At 44.7% G+C, this 19,914-nt stretch overlaps 1 protein-coding gene across 1 annotated transcript in view; it reads left to right on the forward strand.

Annotated features, from left to right (window-relative positions):
* The first annotated feature begins 2,522 nt into the window (after positions 1–2,522).
* The window catches only part of mid2 (midline 2), a 277,586-nt gene continuing 260,194 nt past the window's right edge, over positions 2,523–19,914 (forward strand). The window contains exon 1 of the mRNA XM_041195865.1: positions 2,523–2,710. The gene's annotated coding sequence lies outside the window, so the exon portion shown is untranslated. The remainder of the gene's footprint in view (positions 2,711–19,914) is intronic.

Raw genomic sequence — 19,914 nt, forward strand, 5'->3', positions numbered from 1 at the left:
TTGAGTTAAAAACCCACCCAGGTAAAGATATAAAAATATTTTAAAAAGTAAATCCTCGTCTCAACTTTCACAATACACACATCCACACGCACACAGAATTATAAGTTATATAGTAGGAAGTTACTTTTTTAGCAACTTCAATACTAAAAGGTAAGAAAATTGAGTATTCACTGTTAATAAGTGCTTTGCTGCTATCTGTGGCTAAAGCAGTTTTTTTTCCACGGTGGTCTTGAAAACTCAATGGAGTTGAAGCCCAGGTAGGCTGCAATTTCTGGAGACACTTACATTTTTAAGCATAATCTTTCCCAAAGGTCAATGATTTTTGCACCTGAGGTTTCTTTTAATGGAAATTCTCTATCTCTGTACTGGATTTTAAACTGTCACAGAGATAAGGTCTTGAACTTGGGACAGAAGTGCAGACAGAGAGTATTACTGCTCAAGTGGCAGGTTTTTTCCAGTCTATTGCTTAGCAGCTTGCATGCTGTAATTAAAGAGATTTCAAAAATGGTTACTCTAATTTCATGACCTCTCTCCCCATAATGATTTCAGAATATTTGCTTAGCTCATGTCTGGACAGACCATGGTTATTGTTTTATTGCTGAGGTGATTAGATTCTATAATGTCCCAGCCATTGACTCCTGAATGATTCATTACCCATCTTGATGATATAGGAAAAGTGCCTTTCCATATAACTGTTGTCCTGGTGTCTCCACTTAAGAGGTAGCCTTATAGAAATGCAAATTTGAGGCCCAGTATAGTTTCAGTAAATCTTTTGAAGTAGTTCTTGACATCAGTCAGTGTGAAATTTCATCGGAGGATGCCTGGGCATGTCTTAATTGTATTCCACATTGGAACCTTTCAGAAAACTGGTCAACTTGGAATACTAGACATCAGATGACTTGTGGCTGCCATGTTTTGTCAACATCTTTGCTTGCTTTTTAAAATCCCTCTTTAAACAACTTAACATGTGTTTGATTAGCCAATGAAATTGGAGATTAACATCACACATGCATAAGTCACACCATCATGACAACTATATTCAGCAACTATTTACTATTTATTTATGAATTAATGAGTTGCATTTGAGTGTATTTATATCACAGTTCACCTGGATGTACAAAATGCATGATTATGTGAATAGTGTGTAACTTTGCATGTACCTTAATTTAACTAGTTGTATAATCTTCACAACTGACAAGGAATCTTTGATTACTGCCCCCGCCCCTCCAAAACTCTCAGCCACTACCCCTGCATCTGCCCCTGCCCAACCACCAATGAGTTAACTGGTAAGTGCACAGCCCAGATTAGTTCTGAGCGAAGGGATACATTTAGAAAGGTCTTATGTTTAATGCCCAGGCTGTGCCAAGTCCATCTGTGATACTTCAATCAGCATCAATGGCCCTGGGAAGGGAAACATTCCCTCACTGATTTGCAGCTGAGTACATGAATGTAAGTATCAGATCAAGCCAGGTCAAACTGTAATGGTTGAATAGACCATGAAGAATGCCCAATTGGTCAAACTATGGGAAAGATATGGAGCTGAACTTGAAAGAATGAAAATAACTTATATTTATATTGCATCTTTCACTACCTCAGTAGGTCCCAAATGCTTTACAGGCATTGAAGAACTTTTAAAATGTAGGCACCGTTGTAATTTAGGAAATGTGGTAGATAATGTTCACATGACGAAGATACACATATGGACAATAACCAGATAATCTGTTTTTGCTTATGATGGTTAACGAAAATGGTCAGGGAGAATTCTCCTGCCTTTCTTCAAAGTAATGCTGTTGGATCTTTTACATGCACCTGAGAGGGCAGCCAAAGCCTTTGTTTAACATCTTATCTGAAAGGCAATATCTCTGACAGTACAGCACTCCTTCACCACGTCATTGAAGTGTTAGCTTAGATTTTGTGCTCATGTTTCCCTAGAGGGGCTTGAACCCATGACCTTTTTACTCAGGGGTGAGAATGCCAGCCAGAGTAATTGAAAGAGGAGAACACGAGAGAAAACTGAAGGGGGAAATGTAAAAAACAAAAATAAAATAACTTCCTTAAAACCTACAAATATAATGCCCCCCCCCCACCCCCACACAAATATAGTGACTTAGCTCCAGCCAATTGCTTAAGGCAGCAGAATCTCTTTTAAAATTTAGATTGCCAACAGCTCAAGAAATAATTTCCCCCGAGACTGTTAAAATGGATGGTGTATGACCATATATAGAAGCAAGAGAATTCCATTGTTTTTCCACTACGCAGAGTGTTTCCAGACAGTTGGATTAATAGCACAAAGAATGTTGGTGCTTCCTACAGAGCTAGAACTAGGAAAAGGCAATCAGTAGAGGGTGGGAGGATATCCGCGGTCCAGCCAACTGCAGTGAAGCAGCATTTTAATTGATCCCAGCTGCTTGTGAGATGAAAGTCATTCTGGCAGCTTTAGTCACGTGTCCCCTGGGAAGCTGGTCACTGAGCTCTGGGCTGTGTATCTCTGCTCCCGCCTTGCCATTTGCTGATGACATTGGGGTGGGTGATAGAGTAGAGTAAATGAGCACAGTTTGAAAAGCTCTTGCACAGAGAGACCGGAGCACAGCAAAGGGGCTCTCAGCTTCATTGACGTTGCTGCCAGCTAGGCAGCAGAAGGGAAAGAGATACATTGAGGGAGAAGTAAACACAGGCTGTTGGCAAGGGACGTGTACACTGACGGATGAAGGTAAGAGCTAAAGAAGTAACAAATGGAGAAATCTCTGCTCCGAACAGTGAGAAATCAAGAGCACAATGCTGTATTAATGATTCAATTGTTGTTGGACTTGTCCAGCTTTGATGAAAACTTTTAAATATTTTGTAAAACACTTTTACAACAGCAAGAAGTTTATTAAAGGCTTATGAGAACGTTACTTCTGCGTTTCCACAGTTTTGAATTCTTGTATGGAAAAAATGTACACCTAAACCTTTTAAGCTGGAGTTTGATACTGAGCCAAAGTTAAGATTTTAGTCTTTCAATGCCAGTGAAAGGGATTTATCAAATGAGACAGGATGTTTGAAGGATGTGTTGTATTCCTTATTTAAATAGCCAGCCTTAGTTACAGATTTATATAATGACTGGCTTGCTGCACATTTGTAGCCAGTGAAAAGGTACGTGGGCTACTAACAGCCAGAATTTTACGGCCCCGTCACGGCAGGGACGGGGCTATAAAATGCGATGAGACATTCTAAACTCCATTGACTTTGGCGGGAACGTAAAATCCCATTGACATAAAATTCAACCCATTGTGTGGACCACAGTGCTGGTAGTAAAAAGTACTCTCATTTTATGGAAAGGAGGGTAATAATTAATTTGAATGAGTTTGAAATATGCAACGGTATTGTTATGTTTTAGAAAATTCCATGTTAGTACGTTCTCTTTTACAATTTGTGTTTTCACCCACTATTCCTTCCATCAGTAAAATCTTTTTTAAAAGATCTTAATGCTCAGTAGGTGAATGTGCATAATGTTGTAGTCCTGAGTCTCACAGGTCAGCAAAGACCCTGCTGTTTTATACAGCTAATTGTTTGGAGCTCGGATGGCAGTAGGGGTTATTATGATTACCTTATCACTCTCAGCCTGCCGCATCACCCCCACCCCCCAATTCTCTGCAAGCCCCCAACAAACTGGGAAGGTAAAAACAAAAAAACTGCGGATGCTGGAAATCCAAAACAAAAACAGAATTACCTGGAAAAACTCAGCAGGTCTGGCAAAGTTAGATGGAAAGTGTGTGTGTGAGTATGTAATGAAGGAAAGAATTAAGTGTAACTGTGACGCCCTCTTGGTCAGGCAACATGCCGTCACCCTTTATTTAGGCTCATGCATAAAGACTGACTAACAAGTGAAATACTAGAGAACTGCTGGCACCTGTTATCCCACTGTACTAAAGACATGAGTACATAACAAATAGGAGCTGGAGTTGACCATATGGCCCCTCTAGCACGATCTGCCATTCAATATGATCATGGCTGATCTTCTGCCTTTTACTCCATTTTCCTACCCGCTCCCCATATCCCTTGACTTCCTGAGTGACTAAACATCTGTCTATCTCACCTTTAAATATATTCAGTGATGGTGCATCCACTGGGATAGAGAATTCCAATGATACACAGGCCTTTGAGTGAAGAGATTCCTCCTCATATCTCAGTCCTAATGATTGACCCCTTATTGTGAGTCTGTGTCCTCATATTCTAGCTTCCCCAGCCAGGGGAAGCAGCCTCTGTATCTACCCTGTCAGGCCCTTCTGAATTGTGTATGTTTCAGTGAGATCACCTCTCATTCTTCTAAACTTAAGAGATTGCAAGGCCAATTTACTCAGCCTTTCATCATAGGGCAAATCATTCATCCCAGTAACCAATCTAGTGAGATTCAGGACCTTCAGGAGTGGAGAGGGGAAAATGAAACAAAGAGTTGAAAAAAAGCCACTTCCTCATTGCAGCATAATGGAATGATGCTGGTGTGAAATTACAAAGTGGGACAAGCAAAATCTCACAGCAGGATTCACTCATTCAATTCTTCCTTCCCAAAAGTAACAGTATGATTTGTAAGAGAGAATATTTCTCTACCAGTTGCTCTGTCTGACAACCTAACCAAGATCACACACAACTCACTTGATGAAGGAGAACAACTTTTGATGTGATTTAAGGCTGGGTCTAGATGGGGGACATGTTCTCCTGCAGTTACTGCAACTGACCTGCTATCGTTAAATAGAATAGGAGCTGAGGCTTCCTGTAAACCAATGTTTATACCTTAAACCCTGAGAGGCAGAGGGGCAGAAGGAAATTGTATCATGTTTGAACCCAAAGTAGCACAAACTCCTACAAGATAGAATTACAAATGGAAATCAAACATGGTAGATTTTACATCCCATTGTATTCGAGCAGGGAGATAGGAAGAGGGTGAGGTAAGGTTGTGTTCCTACTCAAGGAGGGGAATGGCATGATTTTTGATAGATTTTTAAGGGCCAGGTGAGGAGAAGGCAGAATCAGACTATTTTATTTGCTATTTATGAGATCTTGGTGCTTGTGACAGGATAATTGAAATACTGATGGAGATGGGCATGTAAGTGAGGTGGTTAATTTGGGAAAGAAGATCCAGCCACTGGTAGCTAATTCCAACAGGTGAAATGCTTCTTTGACTTGCAGATATTCAAAGGTGTTTTCTAGTGATGGGAGTGAAGAACAAGCTCAGATCAAAGCTGATGTGGAAGCTTGAGTTGGGTAGAGTAAGGCGCATAAGCATCTATTGTTATCCCAGGGAGTAAATATGGGTGGTGGATCTGCTAAGTCCTCCACACTGTAAGGCTTGGGCTATTCCAAATCCTGGCCTCATTTTAATTTCTCCAATGACTCCTGCCTGAAGTCAGTGCAGACAATATGGAGCCTAGGGGGCAGGGGTATAGGAATTAACTAAGGAAATGGATCCCAGTAAAATAAGTGAGGAGAGGGGGTTGGGGAAGCACAGCACACCATCACTGTCAAAGAAAGGGGAGAATCCCAGTACAGAGGAGCCCCAAGGTTTCCTTGAGTGGTCAGGAGGAACAACCTAATGTAATTTTACTTCTGAAGAATTTACCTATGCATTTTTGGTTCTGACCTTTCTTGCAGTCAGCTTTTCTCTAGACATAAAGCAACCAGCAACCTCATTTCATCCTGCCACTCGGGGATTATACAGAAGCAAAAATAGGGCTTTGAATTTCCTCACCACCTTCCACACTTACATAGTTATTATTGCACTAAAAGGATTCATGGAAAGGGCATCTAGTTCATTAAAGCCTAATAAATGGCATGATGTGTTAAATATGTGCATGCTTGATCTTTTTGCCAGCTTTTACGATCCGTCCATCTAAGTTGCATGGGGCTCATTTGTATAGGACCACTACTCTTATGATGGCACTGGCCTGGGGATCTCCATTTTTTGGTTCTATGGCACTACCCTCCCATTCTGGTTCCGACACTACACAGGTTAAAATTGGGACTTAAGTATCAACAAAGTTAGCTTGTAGATGCAGGCAGGATAGGTGAATCAGTCCTAAAGTGGACACGGTCAGTAAAAGCAAGTCAAATACTTATTGTCTAAAACAGTTGGTGTTGCTTGTCTGATTGATTCAGTACACCAGACGGCTCTGTATGAGTTTGCCAGCACTGGATCTGTTATCAGTCCTTGCACACATTTATGGCTCAGTTCTTTGACCGGACTAATTCACCTGTCTCGTTTGACTAATGACAGACAAATTTAATCAATTTTATCTGGACCAAACACACCCACATAATGAGATGTTTGATCAATGTGATGAACAATTAGTCCAATCAATTTTTGATTCTTTACTGAGATTTTGCTGGACCATCAAAGAAACCCACATCCTCTCCTTTCCCAGTGGGTTTGTCCCAGCCTTCCCCTTCCTCCCGTACACTTAAAAAGATCTGAATAAAATTCTCTAGACTAGTTATTAAGTATGGCTTCATTATTGATTGAATTATAAATCCAGAAATCTTCAACTTGCAAAGGAAGGGCACAGTCCAATAATTACAAAACCAAAATACTGCCAATGCTGGAAATCTGAAATAAAAACAGAAAATGCAGGAAACAATCAGCAGTCGGAGGGTCAGTGCTGAGGGAGCGCCGCACTGTTGGAGGGTCAGTGCTGAGGGAGCGTCGCACTGTCGGCGGGTCTGTGCTTTGGGAGCACCGCACTGTCGGAGGGTCCAACAGCATCTGCAGAAAAACAAACTGTAGGCTGGATTTAATGTTGGTGGTGGGGTTCCCATGACAGGCCTGAAAACATGGGGCAACCCCACATCAGCAGCCAGTGGGGCCTGGGGTCACATATTGTCAGCAGCAGACAATTAAGTGGCTGTCATCTGGGCTGCTGTCCGTACTAAGGAGGCTGCCTGCCATGAAGAACTGCAGGCAGATCAGAGGGTAAGTGGGGTCTGAGGGAGCCGGCCCAGTCAGATAGGCCCTGATGGGCAGGGTTTGTTGGTGAGGGCAGACAGCGCTATTGCCACAGAGGCAGCATTAATGCTGGGGACCTCTCCTCGAACCAAGAGTGTCTGAATAGGAGGACCTCCTGCTCTGGAGTCCACCAGGCTGCTGCAAGGTTTAATTTGCAGTATTCTCATGTAGTAGAGGAAATCTCCTCCCCTTGCCGCAACTAATAAAATGTCAGTGGGGTTGGGAAGGCCCTTAATTGGCCACTTAAGTGGCTCACTTGGCCTCCGGGCAGGATGGCCCTCCGCCACCTTTATGGCTACTGGCAAGATGGCATGATGGTGGGAAGACTACGGGCACACCACTCCCTGCCTTCTCTCTCCATTTTACAGCCACCATTCTGACCCTGGCTACAACCTTGCTCTAAATGGCCCAGTAAAATTCCAGCCAGAGTTAAAATTTCATGATGCTGACATATTATCAGAACTGGAAATAGAGATTGAACAGACGTGAAGCAATTACAGAAGCAGGGAAAGCTGTAAGGGGAGCAAAGAACAAAATGGAAGGTCTGTGATATGGTGGAAGACAAGGGTGATTAAATGTCATAAAAGATGATAGTGTAAGCCAAAAATAGGATGGCAATGGTACAGGTAAAGAAGTAAAAGATGTGTCTTGAGGAAGTGTTCATAGAAAATGCAGAGTCATTACAAAAGCTCCCATCCAAAAACAAACAAAGTGAGAGCAGATTTAAGGAATATTTTTTAAATATTCCACATTGCTTATTTAATGTCATAACTTTTAATCTAATTTCCCAACCTACTTTAGCTAACTCACCTCTTATGCCAATGTAATTGGCTTTATTTAAGTTCAACACTCTAGTTTCGGACATACGTATGTCACTCTCAAACTCAGTGTAACTTTATCACCCCTAGTGGGTTCCTTACTCTGAGATTACTAATTAAACTTGGTTTCATTACACAAAACAAGATTTAAAATAGCATTTTCCCTGGTTGGTTCCACAATGTATTGTTCTAGGAAACTATTTTGAACACTTTCCATTAAATTATCCTCCAAAGTATTTTTGCCAGTTTGATTTGTTCAGTCTGTATGAAGATTAAAGTCCCTTATGATTATTGCATTTCCCTTGTTACAAGCTCCTCTTATTTCTTGGTTAATACTCAGTCCAACCATATAGCTACTATTAGGGGGGCTGCAACTATTTGTACCCAATGTTTTCAGACAATTGTTCTATCTTAGCTCCACCCATACTGAATCTACTTCCTGCTCCTTTGAGTAAAGATCCTTCCAGCCATTGGTGCTGTGTTCTTTGCTGCTTAACGTGTACAATTGATAACTATTCAAAGTACTGAAAGATTATTTGAACATGAAGACTATGATATTGAATATGTAGTTTACACATCCACGTAATACAAGGTGGTGGCGAACACTCCTATCTGCTGAGGACACTTAATATTTTGAGGACTTGTATATAAGTCCTATGGTTGTATCTTTTGGCAGTTATTTACTCCTGCTATGTATTTTGTGCTGCTTCCCAGAAAAAAAACAGTATAAACTGGAAAATAAGAATACTGGTCTGAACTGGTCTTGTGTACTTTAAAATGGAACACCAGTAAAAACTGGGAAATAGGAGTATTGGATCGAACATTTTTTTTCCTGTTCTACATAGATAAGGAAGGAAACTGTCAGTTCCAGGTAGGTGCCCTTGCTAAACAAAAAAGAATTACCTGGAAAAACTCAGTAGGTCTGGCAGCATCGGTGGAGAAGAAAAGAGTTGACATTTCAAGTCCTCATGACCCTTCAACAGAACTGAGTGAATATTAGGAGAGGGGTGAAATATAAGCTGGTTTAAGATGGGGGGGGTGGGGTGGGTGGGGGGAAGAGAAGTGGGGGGGGGCTGGTGTGGTTGTAGGGACAAGCAAGCAGTGATAGGAGCAGATAATCAAAAGATGTCACAGACAAAAGAACAAAGATGTTGAAGGTGGTGATGTTATCTAACGAATGTGCTAATTAAGAATGGATGGCAGGGCACTCAAGGTACAGCTCTAGTGGGGGTGGGGTGGAAAGACTAGCAGGGCATAAAAGATTTAAAAATAATGGAAATAGGTGGGAAAAGAAAAATCTATATAAATTATTGGTAAAAATAAAAGGAAGGGGGAAGAAACGGAAAGGGGGTGGGGATGGAGGAGGGAGTTCAAGATCTAAGGTTGTTGAATTCAATATTCAGTTCGGAAGGCTATAAAGTGCCTAGTCGGAAGATGAGGTGCTGTTTCTCCAGTTTGTGTTGGGCTTCACTGGAACAATGCAGCAAGCCAAGGATAGACGTGGGCAAGAGAGCAGGGTGGAGTGTTAAAATGGCAAGCGACAGGGAGGTTTGGGTCTTTCTTGCGGACAGACCGCAGGTGTTCTGCAAAGCGGTCGCCCAGTTTACGTTTGGTCTCTCCAATGTAGAGGAGACCACATTGGGAGCAACGAATGCAGTAGACTAAGTTAGGGGAAATGCAAGTGAAATGCTGCTTCACTTGAAAGGAATGTTTGGGCCCTTGGACGGTGAGGAGAGAGGAAGTGAAGGGGCAGGTGTTGCATCTTTTGCGTGGGCATGGGGAGGTGCCATAGGTAGGGGTTGAGGAGTAGGGGGTGATGGAGGAGTGGACCAGGGTGTCCCGGAGGGAACGATCCCTACGGAATGCCGACAGGGGGCGTGAAGGGAAGATGGGTTTGGTGGTGGCATCATGCTGGAGATGGCGGAAATGACAGAGGATGATCCTTTGAATGCGGAGGCTGGTGGGGTGATAAGTGAGGACAAAGGGGACCCCATCATGTCTCTGGGAGGAAGGAGAAGGCGTGAGGGTGGATGCACGGGAGATGGGCCGGACACGGTTGAGGGCCCTGTCAACGACCATGGGTGGAAAACCTCGGTTAAGGAAGAAGGAGGACATGTCAGAGGAACTGTTTTTGAAGGTAGCATCATCAGAACAGAGGCGAAGGAACTTAGAGAATGGGATGGATTCCTTACAGGAAGCGGGGTGTGAGGAGCTGTAGTTGAGGTAGCTTTGGGAGGCGGTAGGCTTGTAATGGATAGTGGTGGACAGTCTATCACCAGAAATTGAGACAGAGAGGTCAAGGAAGGGAAGGGAAGTGTCAAAGATGGACCATGTGAAAATGATGGAGGTGTGGAGATTGGAAGCAAAATTAATAAATTTTTCCAGGTCCCGACGAGAGCATGAAGCACCGAAGTAATCATCGATGTACTGGAGAAAGAGTTGTGGGAGGGGGCTGGAGTAGGACTGGAACAAGGAATGTTCCACATACCCCATAAAGAGACAGGCTTGGCTGGGGCCCATGCGGGTACCCATAGCCACACCTTTTATTTGGAGGAAGTGAGAGGAGTTGAAGGAGAAATTGTTCAGTGTGAGAACAAGTTCAGCCAGACGGAGGAGAGTAGTGGTGGATGTGGATTGTTCGGGCCTCTGTTCGAGGAAGAAGCTAAGGGCCCTCAGACCATCCTGGTGGGGGATGGAGGTGTAGAGGGATTGGACGTCCATGGTGAAAAGGAAGCGGTTGGGGCCAGGGAACTGGAAATTGTTGATGTGACGTAAGGTGTCAGAGGGATCACGGATGTAGGTGGGAAGGGACTGGACAAGGGGAGAGAGAAGGGGGTCAAGATAATGAGAAATGAGTTCCATGAGGCTGAAGTGATCAGTCTACCGGGACAGTTCTGTTTGTGGATTTTGGGTAGGAGGTAGAAGCGGGCCGTCCAAGGTTGGGCGACTATCAGGTTGGAAGCTGTGGGAGGAAGATCTCCAGAGGAGATGAGGTCAGTGACAGTCCTGGAAACAAGGTGCCCTTGGTGCCTGTTCAGATAAGTATTTAAGACAACAAGATCTAGGCGGGGCATCAGCAGATAAGTCAATTGATTGAGTTTAACTTTCTACTGTCCCAGTTTCTGCTGGCTGAGTAGGGCTTAATTCGACATTTAGGATCAAAAGAATAGAAAATTCCCTGTTCTCCAAAAATGAAAATGCTCAGTTTGACTGCAGTATAAAGTATTGATGCTGTAATTTGCAGATCTTTATGGGTGACCACAAAAAAACTGCAATAGATCTTAGGCCTGAGAATATATAGGATGCACCCAGCAGTGACCCCTGGCACTGACACTGCAGGGTCAGAGGGAGGTCACTATTCTTACAGGATTCAGGCTTGTGCCTGCACTACTAAGGGTACATAGCAAGTGCCTGTCAGGGGGAACACTAAAAGTTCTATTATCAGACAACTCTGGGAGAAGATGCAGGGACCACTACCTCCAACCTGCCCTTCCCAGAAAGAAGTTTTAAGTGCATCATCAGATTCAATTAAAATTACAATAGCAAAATTTCAGTCTTTAGGCATCTTGGCCATACACCAGTTCTGCATCTCCAAGTTGGTCCATGCGCTGAATGGTACACCTCCTCTCACTCAGCATACCACCACCTTACTGCTTTGCCAGGCTCGGATGTAGGAAATCCTAACTTCAAGACCCCTCCCGCAGTAAAATTGCCTTTGACATCAGTGGCTATCTTTGGAGTGGGTGGAGGCTCCAGCTCTTAAAAGTTCCTGCGGAAACTCGCAGGAAAAGCCTGGACCTGCATATAAGGGTCCAGGATTACTTTTCAACCCCTTCACCTGTGAGACATATGGCGGAAGTGCGCCATAAGATCCACTCTTTTTGGCCCCAGTGTTTTGAACTGTGTGAAGGGGCTTAATGAAGGGGATAGAAGGCTTTGAAGGCACGATAAAGGAGAAAAGGTCTAAGAGGACACTTGATGCTCAAAATGAGAGCATATTTAATCTCCCAACACTAACACCCTTCCACCCCTAGCTGAAGGTTGTCTGGTGTGGTGCAGTCATCCACTTTTGAGACTGGACTATCTATGAATGCTGACTCCATCTAATTTGTAAACTGTCTGCCTGTGATTGATTTATCTGAATTCTTATTATTACTACTGCATATCTGTCAGTATAGTAAACTCCCCTGCAAACTGAAATAAACATGAACTAAGGCCAGCATGAAAATTGACAGATCATGATAGACTATTGATTATTGCACAGGTCATGTTAATCAGTGTGAAATCCACTTTCATCCAATTGGCACGTATGTTTCAAAGAAGAATTCATTTATTGAGAAGAAAATTTCCACCAATTAACCATGTGTCTCTCAAACACCTTGTGCAATCAATGATCAATTCTGCTATTGACAATCAGCAGTGAGGTGGCTAGCCTAGATGTTCCACATGGGATGCATCTGGAGATCAGCACCACTCTCATAATCTCGGGTGCTACTGGTGTGAAAATAGTCCTCTGAATAGAAGATTTATAGCTGCTCACCTGGAAATTTGTAATAGACTGTAATTTGAACCAACTTTCATTGTTAGGGAACACTGCCATACACTTTTGGCTCTCAACAAGACTCCCACCATTGGAGAGAGAGCCCATTGCTGCAAGGACACAAAATCTTATCTCTTAATTAACAGAATGAGATAGGCACCCCATCAGATAGATTTAAGAAGTAGAAAAGTTTGCACCTTCTGTGTTGGGTTTATGTGCTCGTGTCAATGGCTCCCAATATGTAGGTCTTGCGCAGCTGGTAACAACCCAAAAGTAGACTTGCAGGATCCATTAAGACTGATGAGCAGAAGAACCTGTTTTTTTTTATCAGGTCTTCCCTTTCAACCAGTCTAAGTGAAACCAGGAAATTTATATTGAGCTAGAATGACCCCTGCCATGGCAATAATGCTAAACAATACAAAAGAAGATTAAGGCTCCAATATGCCCTACCCCTGCCAGTGTACAGGTTGAGCACCACACAACTGCACTATGTGACATGGCCTGAACACACCTAATTTTGTAGGCTAATGTAATTTACATGGTCCCGATTTGTCCTTGGAACAAGCTATCCCCTGAATGAGGCCTGCACCCAGAATTTGGGTCTGGCAAAGCCTAGGAGGCCTGCAGCAGTAATGGCCCTGGACTACATGACCTTTGGAATGCTGTGTAAAAACAACCGTCAAAAAACCTCATTTCTGAAGATTTGTTGGTCTGTGTGGGAGGAAGAAATAGCCACTTACCTTTTTTCGCCTTTGCCTTGCTGCCTCAGACACATCCTACCCAATCTGAAAAACCCCTATTAAAGTCACAAAAAACATCTTCTACAACTGTGGCCATGGTGTGCTTCCTCCTTGCCCTTTCCTAACACACTGCAGCCTTTGACACAGTCCATGCTCCTCCAAAACCTTTCATCCACTGTCCAGCTGAGCAGAAACGTTCTTGCTTGATTCCATTCTTAGCTATTCAACTGTAGCCAGAACAATTCTAACAATGGTCTCTCTTCTCATTCATGCACTATTATCCCCGGAACCCAGCCAAGGATCTATTCTTGGTCTTTTCTTCCTCCTCATCTACTTGCTACCCTTGGCCACATCATCCAAATACATTGTGGGGAAGTAATTTTAATCTTGAGCACCTTACAGGAAAGGGCTAGACACCCAGATATACATTGCATCTGATTTTACTTTCCACTCTTGGTGAGGTAGAGACACCAAACAGGCCTCTCCAGCTGACCTTTCTCGACAATTAGGAATGGGGACGTGGGTTAATATTCCCTCCATAGCCCTAGGGCACCAAAACATCCACCCCAACTGATCTCAGCTAATTCAACAAAGACTAAAGATCAAACTTTTAATTCTGTTGGTTTGTATAGCTCAACTGCCCAGTGCATTTACCAGCTGAGTCAATTGAGAATGATTTTTTCTAATAATCTTGAATTATGTTTGAAGCAATGTCGAAACTTAAAAAACAAGTTACTGGACAGCTACTATTTTCTTCTTTGAAATCCATATTGCTAATGCATCAGCTGATCCAGGAACCTTCCAGAGATGCCCAGTCCATCACAGTATTAAGCTTAAGGGTCTTTACCTGTACATTGAATCGATTTAAAGCAGAATATCTTACAAAAAGAGAAAAGGGAATCTAACAGACACAGCAATGTAGAAAGATCAATTATTCTGGCTGTTATATCTGTAGATCTAAGAACCCAGGCACCCTATTAGTAACACTTTGCTCACTGGATCAGCAAAGTTTATCTTCCTAGAAGCATTTACCATAAATTTATATGAATAATGTACACCGTTGTTATCATCCAAATCTGCCCATTAATCACCATTTCCATTGTTTCTGGAACTTTTTGTATTCAAAACTACAGCAGTCAGACAGCAAACTGGTTGTAAGTTAAGAAATTCACAAACTTTGTCTTAGCCAGAACACTTGAGTTAACTGTTTCATATTAGAAAATATTTGCAAAACCCAATTAAATGTGAACATATTTTTACAGAGACAGGGAAAAATGTGAGTTATATGCAACTGTGTACTAAGTATGATGTAAATTTGAGGAAAAGTGGTCCTAATCTTTGTGGGAGATGGTGACATAGTGGTGATGTCAGTGGACTAGTAATCCAGAGACCCAGGCTCATGCTCTGGGAACATGGGTTCAAATCTAACCATGGCAGCTGGTAAAATTTAAATCCAATTGATAAATCTGGAATTATAAATCTAGTCTCAGAAATGAGTTTCAGTGAACCATGAAACTATCATCGATTGTGGTAAAAACCCATCTGGTTCACTAATGCCCTTAGCTGCTTTGGCTTACATGTGACTCTTGATCCACAGCAATGCCCTCTGAAAAGGCCTAGCAAACTGCTCAGTTCAAGAGGGATGGGGGCAACAAACGCTAGTCTTGCCTGTGACGCCCACATCCAATGAAAGAATAAGGAAAAAAATGGCAATGCAGATTGCAGAATTGGGCATGGAGGTCATTGGTTATGGAATCACTACCAACTGTGCAGGCTGTGAATTAGGCATGCTTATGCACATGAGTGTTTTCTTGTAATACATATCCTTGTCTATGTCAGCACCAAATGATCCACTGATCTTCCACTGAAGTTACAGTTGCAGATTAGGGAAAACCCCTGTGGAACTTTTTTTTGACTGTGCTAAAACAGCTCTGTCCTGACTCTAAGGGCAGAATTTTTTGCCCTGCGGGCGGGGGTGCGCCCACCCGATCGGGAGTTAAATAACTCGTGCGATATTTTACTCGGCGGATGTGTGTAGGTGACGCCCCCATTAATTAAGCAGCCACTTAAGGCTCTTAACAGTCCATGTGACTGTGATTTTTCCTAGCCTGAGCAATTTTCTGCACGTTGCTTGGGCAAAACATTTTCACAAACCTCATCCAAGGGTGAGATAAAAAGGATCAGCAGCATTGCCAATGTGAGTGGTGAGGAGTTTGGGAGATAGTTTGCAACTGGTTGTTTATTGGTACTTGACGGCTTCATTCTTAGCATTTCCAGGCTTCATTTCAGGGCTCATTGCTGTCTGCCAGGCCCCCAGAGGATTCAGACCGTGTGGACCCTTCCAGGTATCAGACAGCCTTCCCTTACCCTGGTAATGGGTAATGGGGATGGTGGTATCTACTGGAGGCACCTCCTCTGAGGAGGAAGAGAGGGGCAGAAGGGAGAGGAGGCCAGGTGTCCCAATGCAGCTTCCAGGGGAGGGACTTGTGGGAGGAGAGGCGCTGGCACAAGGGGCGGAGGGCCAGTAGGAAGTCCAAGGTGGAAGGGGCTGCAGAAGACATCCCTATCCTGCTGCCAGGGTTTACAGGCAGCGATGCAGCTACCTCAGTATGTCTGAGATGTGCAATGTGCAATGACAAGGGAGACACAGCCTCTCAAGGGAGACCATGACCTCCGTTTGCCAGATGATTGGGCCTGAGATCAGCTCTGACTGTGTGGGTGGACACCTCATGCCAGTGGCTCTGAAGGTCACAGTGGCCCTCAAATTCTATACCTCCGACTCTTCCCAGTGGGGGAATCTGTGTGGAGTCTCCCAATCAGCTGTCCACAGTTGCATCAAGCTGGTGAAAGAAGCTCTGTTGCGGCAGGTACTGATCTTTATTCTTTACTGTGTGGAGGAGGTCAGCCAGGCTGAGCAAGCCAGAGGCTTTGCAGCAATTTCTGGGTTCCCTCATGTCCAGGGTGTCATCGACTGCACACATGTGGCTATCAAGGTGCCAGCAGGTCAGCCGGGTGCCTTCGTCAACAGGAAGGGTTTCCACCCCATGAACGTGCAGATAGTGTGTGATCACAGGATACAAATTCTACAAGTCTGTGCAAGATGCCCAGGCAGCTCCCATAATGCTTACATCCTGAGACTCTTCAGTTCTCCAGCCTGACTGGATGGATGGCTGTTGGGTGACAAGGACTATCCATTGAAGAAGTGGCTCATGACACCTCTCTGCCACCCAAGAACAGAGGCAGAGAAGCTTTACAATATCCGTCATGCCTCCACAAGGGCGGTGGTAGAGAGGACTGTTGTCTTTTCGAGATGCGCTTCCAATCCCTGAACCGTTCAGGGGGAGCACTACAATAGCCCCAGAGTGGGTGTCATTGATATTGGTTGCGTGCTGTACTCTCCACAAACTGGCACTGGCAAGGGGGCACCCACTGGATGAATCCAATTGTGAGTCCAAAGAGGAGCACAGTGAGGAGAACGCTGACGATGTGGAGCCAGGCCTCGGTAACCTGCAGGGAGATGGGGACACCAGGGATGCCTTGATACAACACTCCTTCAGCTAGGCTGCCAAAGATCAGCTTCAAATGAATGTCAAAGCTGCCGCCTCCATCCCGGATGTCTGAAAGGACCCTTTCATTTTAACACAAAGAACACTCAGTGCCTGTACAATAAAGTTCAGAGCCACTTCAATCCAGCATTACATACTGGCATTCCCCGTACCAATGAAATAAAAATGTGAAGCATACTCAGGCCATGATGACAAAAATGCAATTTATGTCATTCTGACAGTTCAATAATCTTAACAGAAATGATTCTGGTATTCAACATCAGACCAGTAAAGTAAACAAAAATGAACATAAAATTATCCATGACCTGTCCTTCTTGTGCTTATGGTGCCTTTAACTTATATTTGCGAGTGCTTCTCCCCCCTCGCTGGCACCAGCATAGGAGACAGCCTGCTGATTCTGCCGTCTTGTTGGCCTCAATGACCTTGGCAATCGTCCTCTGGCCAGTGGAGTCTGAATAGGCCCCACCTGGGAGGGAGTGGCCAGTACCATGGCTGGCATATCTCCAGTCACCACAGCCTCATCAGATGCCACAGTCACTGGCAGAGGAGTGGCACTAGCCAGGATACTGGTTGCCTCATCCATCTCCCACACTGCCACTGACCTGATGTCAGTGCTTGTGTGAGAGCTTGCAGATCCAAGCACAACCCCAGGAACCCCTCATTCTGTCCTTGAAGCTGCCTCTTCAAGACAGTTACCACTCTCTCAATGGAAGAGGCAGTGCACTCAGCCATGATGGTTAACACAGTGCTCACGCTTCGCATGGACTCCTCCATCATGGAGACGATGGCACGCAGACCCTCATGGATCTCTGCCAGATCCTCCCACACATCCCATTGGACATCCAGTATCTGCTGCCAAATGGACAACTCCAGAGGCTCATCGTCAGCCTTCGACTGAGCATTGTCCTGGTCCCCAGCAGCCCTCCGACTGCCGACGCCCTGGGCACTCTCTGCCTTCGCCTGCACCTCAAGCGATTGTGAAGTGCCCTCACCAATGTGCACCGAGATACTATCCACCACTGTAATGCCCACCGAGATGCTGGTATATGCGCTGGTGCCTGCTTCAGAGAGCAGGTGTGACACAGGCGCAAATGACACTTGGTGGTCCGCCAGTGTCAGGGATGGCCCTTTGGGGTCCGGAGGTCGAATGCCAGCTGGACAACCTAAAAGGGAGAAGAAGGACATGTTATTTGTTTAAGTCATCACACTATCACTGTGCATGCCAGGCACCCTGGTGAGGCAATGGGGACCTGCATCACAGTGCCATCATCTTCCAATGATTAATGGGGACTCCAGGTTCGAGGCTCACATCAATGAAGAGAATACACTTGAATGGTTGCACAAGCTGAAACTCTCACCTCTGTGCACTGCACTCTTGCCTTCGTCTGGCACCTCCGTGTCTCCATGCCCAGTTGCACATGGGGTGTGCCGGCTCTCAAACTCCAGGATGTCTTGCTCCTACCTCAAGAGAGTTAGGAGGCTAACCTTTCTATATTCTTATGCACTGTCTTCTCCTGAAACAACAGAGGAGCATTGATTAGCCCACTCTCTGCCTGGAGCACCATTGCAGCCAGGCCAATCCCAGCTGAGGAGCACCTGACAGGGCACATCCAAGTCATGGCCCTCAAGCCACAAGGCACTCAATCAAGCAGCCTTGGCCAGCTCCAGTGTGACTGACAGTTGGCACTCAGACTCTAGCATCCGCTCAGGTCCATGGGGGGTGCGGGGAACGGTCAGACCATTCTGCATTCTGTGTACTGACCCATACCAACATAGTACTCACCCTGAGTGCAGCAGGTCATTGAAGCCCTTCCGGTACTGCACTCAGGAGCGCTGCACCATGTTAATATAAAAGCAAAAAACTGCAGATGCTGGAAATCTAGAACAAAAACAAAAATAACTGGAAAAAATCAGCAGGTCAGACAGCATGTGGAGAGGGATACAGTTGACGTTTCGAACCTGTATGACCCTTCATCAGAACTAAGACATATAGAAATGAGATGAAATATAAGCTGGTAGAAGGGAGTGGGTCAGGAGAGCTCAATAGGGGGCCAGTGATAGGTGGAGGCCAAGAAGAGACTGCCAAAGATGTCATAGACAAAGGGACAAAGGGGTGTTGACGGTGGTGATATTATCTAAAGGATTCCTAATGGGGACATTAAGGGAAGGAAGCAGGACAAGCTAGTGGCAGATGGTCCTAGTGGGGGTGGGGTGGGGGGGAAGGGATTGAAATGGACTAAAAGGTGGACAGCAAGGCACTCATCAGAGAAGCGGGGACCGAGTGCCCTCCAACCTGCCGTTTCCAGCTGCACATGGGCCCATAGTGCCAGCTCAGGGAATGTCTTCCGTGGCAGCCTTTCAGGATCTGCCAGAGCCATTTTTAAACCGACCACTGGGGCCACCTTTGGACAGGGCAGATGACTGACCCTTGCACCCGCACACTGTTTGCCGACCAGTGAGGAGCCTTGTTTCACGCTGGCTGGGTCTTAATTGGCCCACCAGTGTGAAATCGTGGTCGGGGCCTGATCACGGGTGGCAGGCTGTTTCGCGGCTGCTCCCGATCCTGCCCACTGCACCTTTCCTTCAGCAAGTAAACAAGACTGCTGCCATACATCTTACTAAATTATGGCAGTGAAACTTTGAGGAAATTCCCAGCTCAACAGTGTCTTTCGCAAGACTGACTCTCCTGACACTAACTGTGTTAAAAAAGACTGACCGTCCTGACACTAACTGTGTGTAAAACAGACTGACTGTCCTGACACTAACTGTCTTTCACAGGACTGACTGTCCTGACACTAACTGTGTGTAAAAAGGACTGACTGTCCTGACACTAACTGTCTTTCACAGGACTGACTATCCTGACACTAACTCTGTGTAAGCAGGACTGACTGTCCTGACACTAACTGTCTTTCATAGGACTGACTGTGCTGACACTAACTGTGTGTAAAAAGGACTGACTGTCCTGACACTAACTGTGTGTAAAAAGGACAGACTGTCCTGAGACTAACTGTCTTTCACAGGACTGACTGTCCTGATACTAACTCTGTGTAAAAAGGACTGATTGTCCTGACACTAACCCTGTGTAAGCAGGACTGACTTCCAACATTGATGGCAACTCCTGGGGGTGGGGTTGTAAAATTGGGCTGGGACACATTTTTACTACATTCCTGCTGATTTTCCTACTCATTAATTTGTCATTAGTAACTTTCAACATTCCTGTCTATGGATGTGTATATTGAAATGATATTCAGATAATGGAAATATGTCACTTGAC

Source organism: Carcharodon carcharias, chromosome 9 (assembly GCF_017639515.1).
Source record: "Carcharodon carcharias isolate sCarCar2 chromosome 9, sCarCar2.pri, whole genome shotgun sequence".
NCBI classification, from domain to species: domain Eukaryota; kingdom Metazoa; phylum Chordata; class Chondrichthyes; order Lamniformes; family Lamnidae; genus Carcharodon; species Carcharodon carcharias.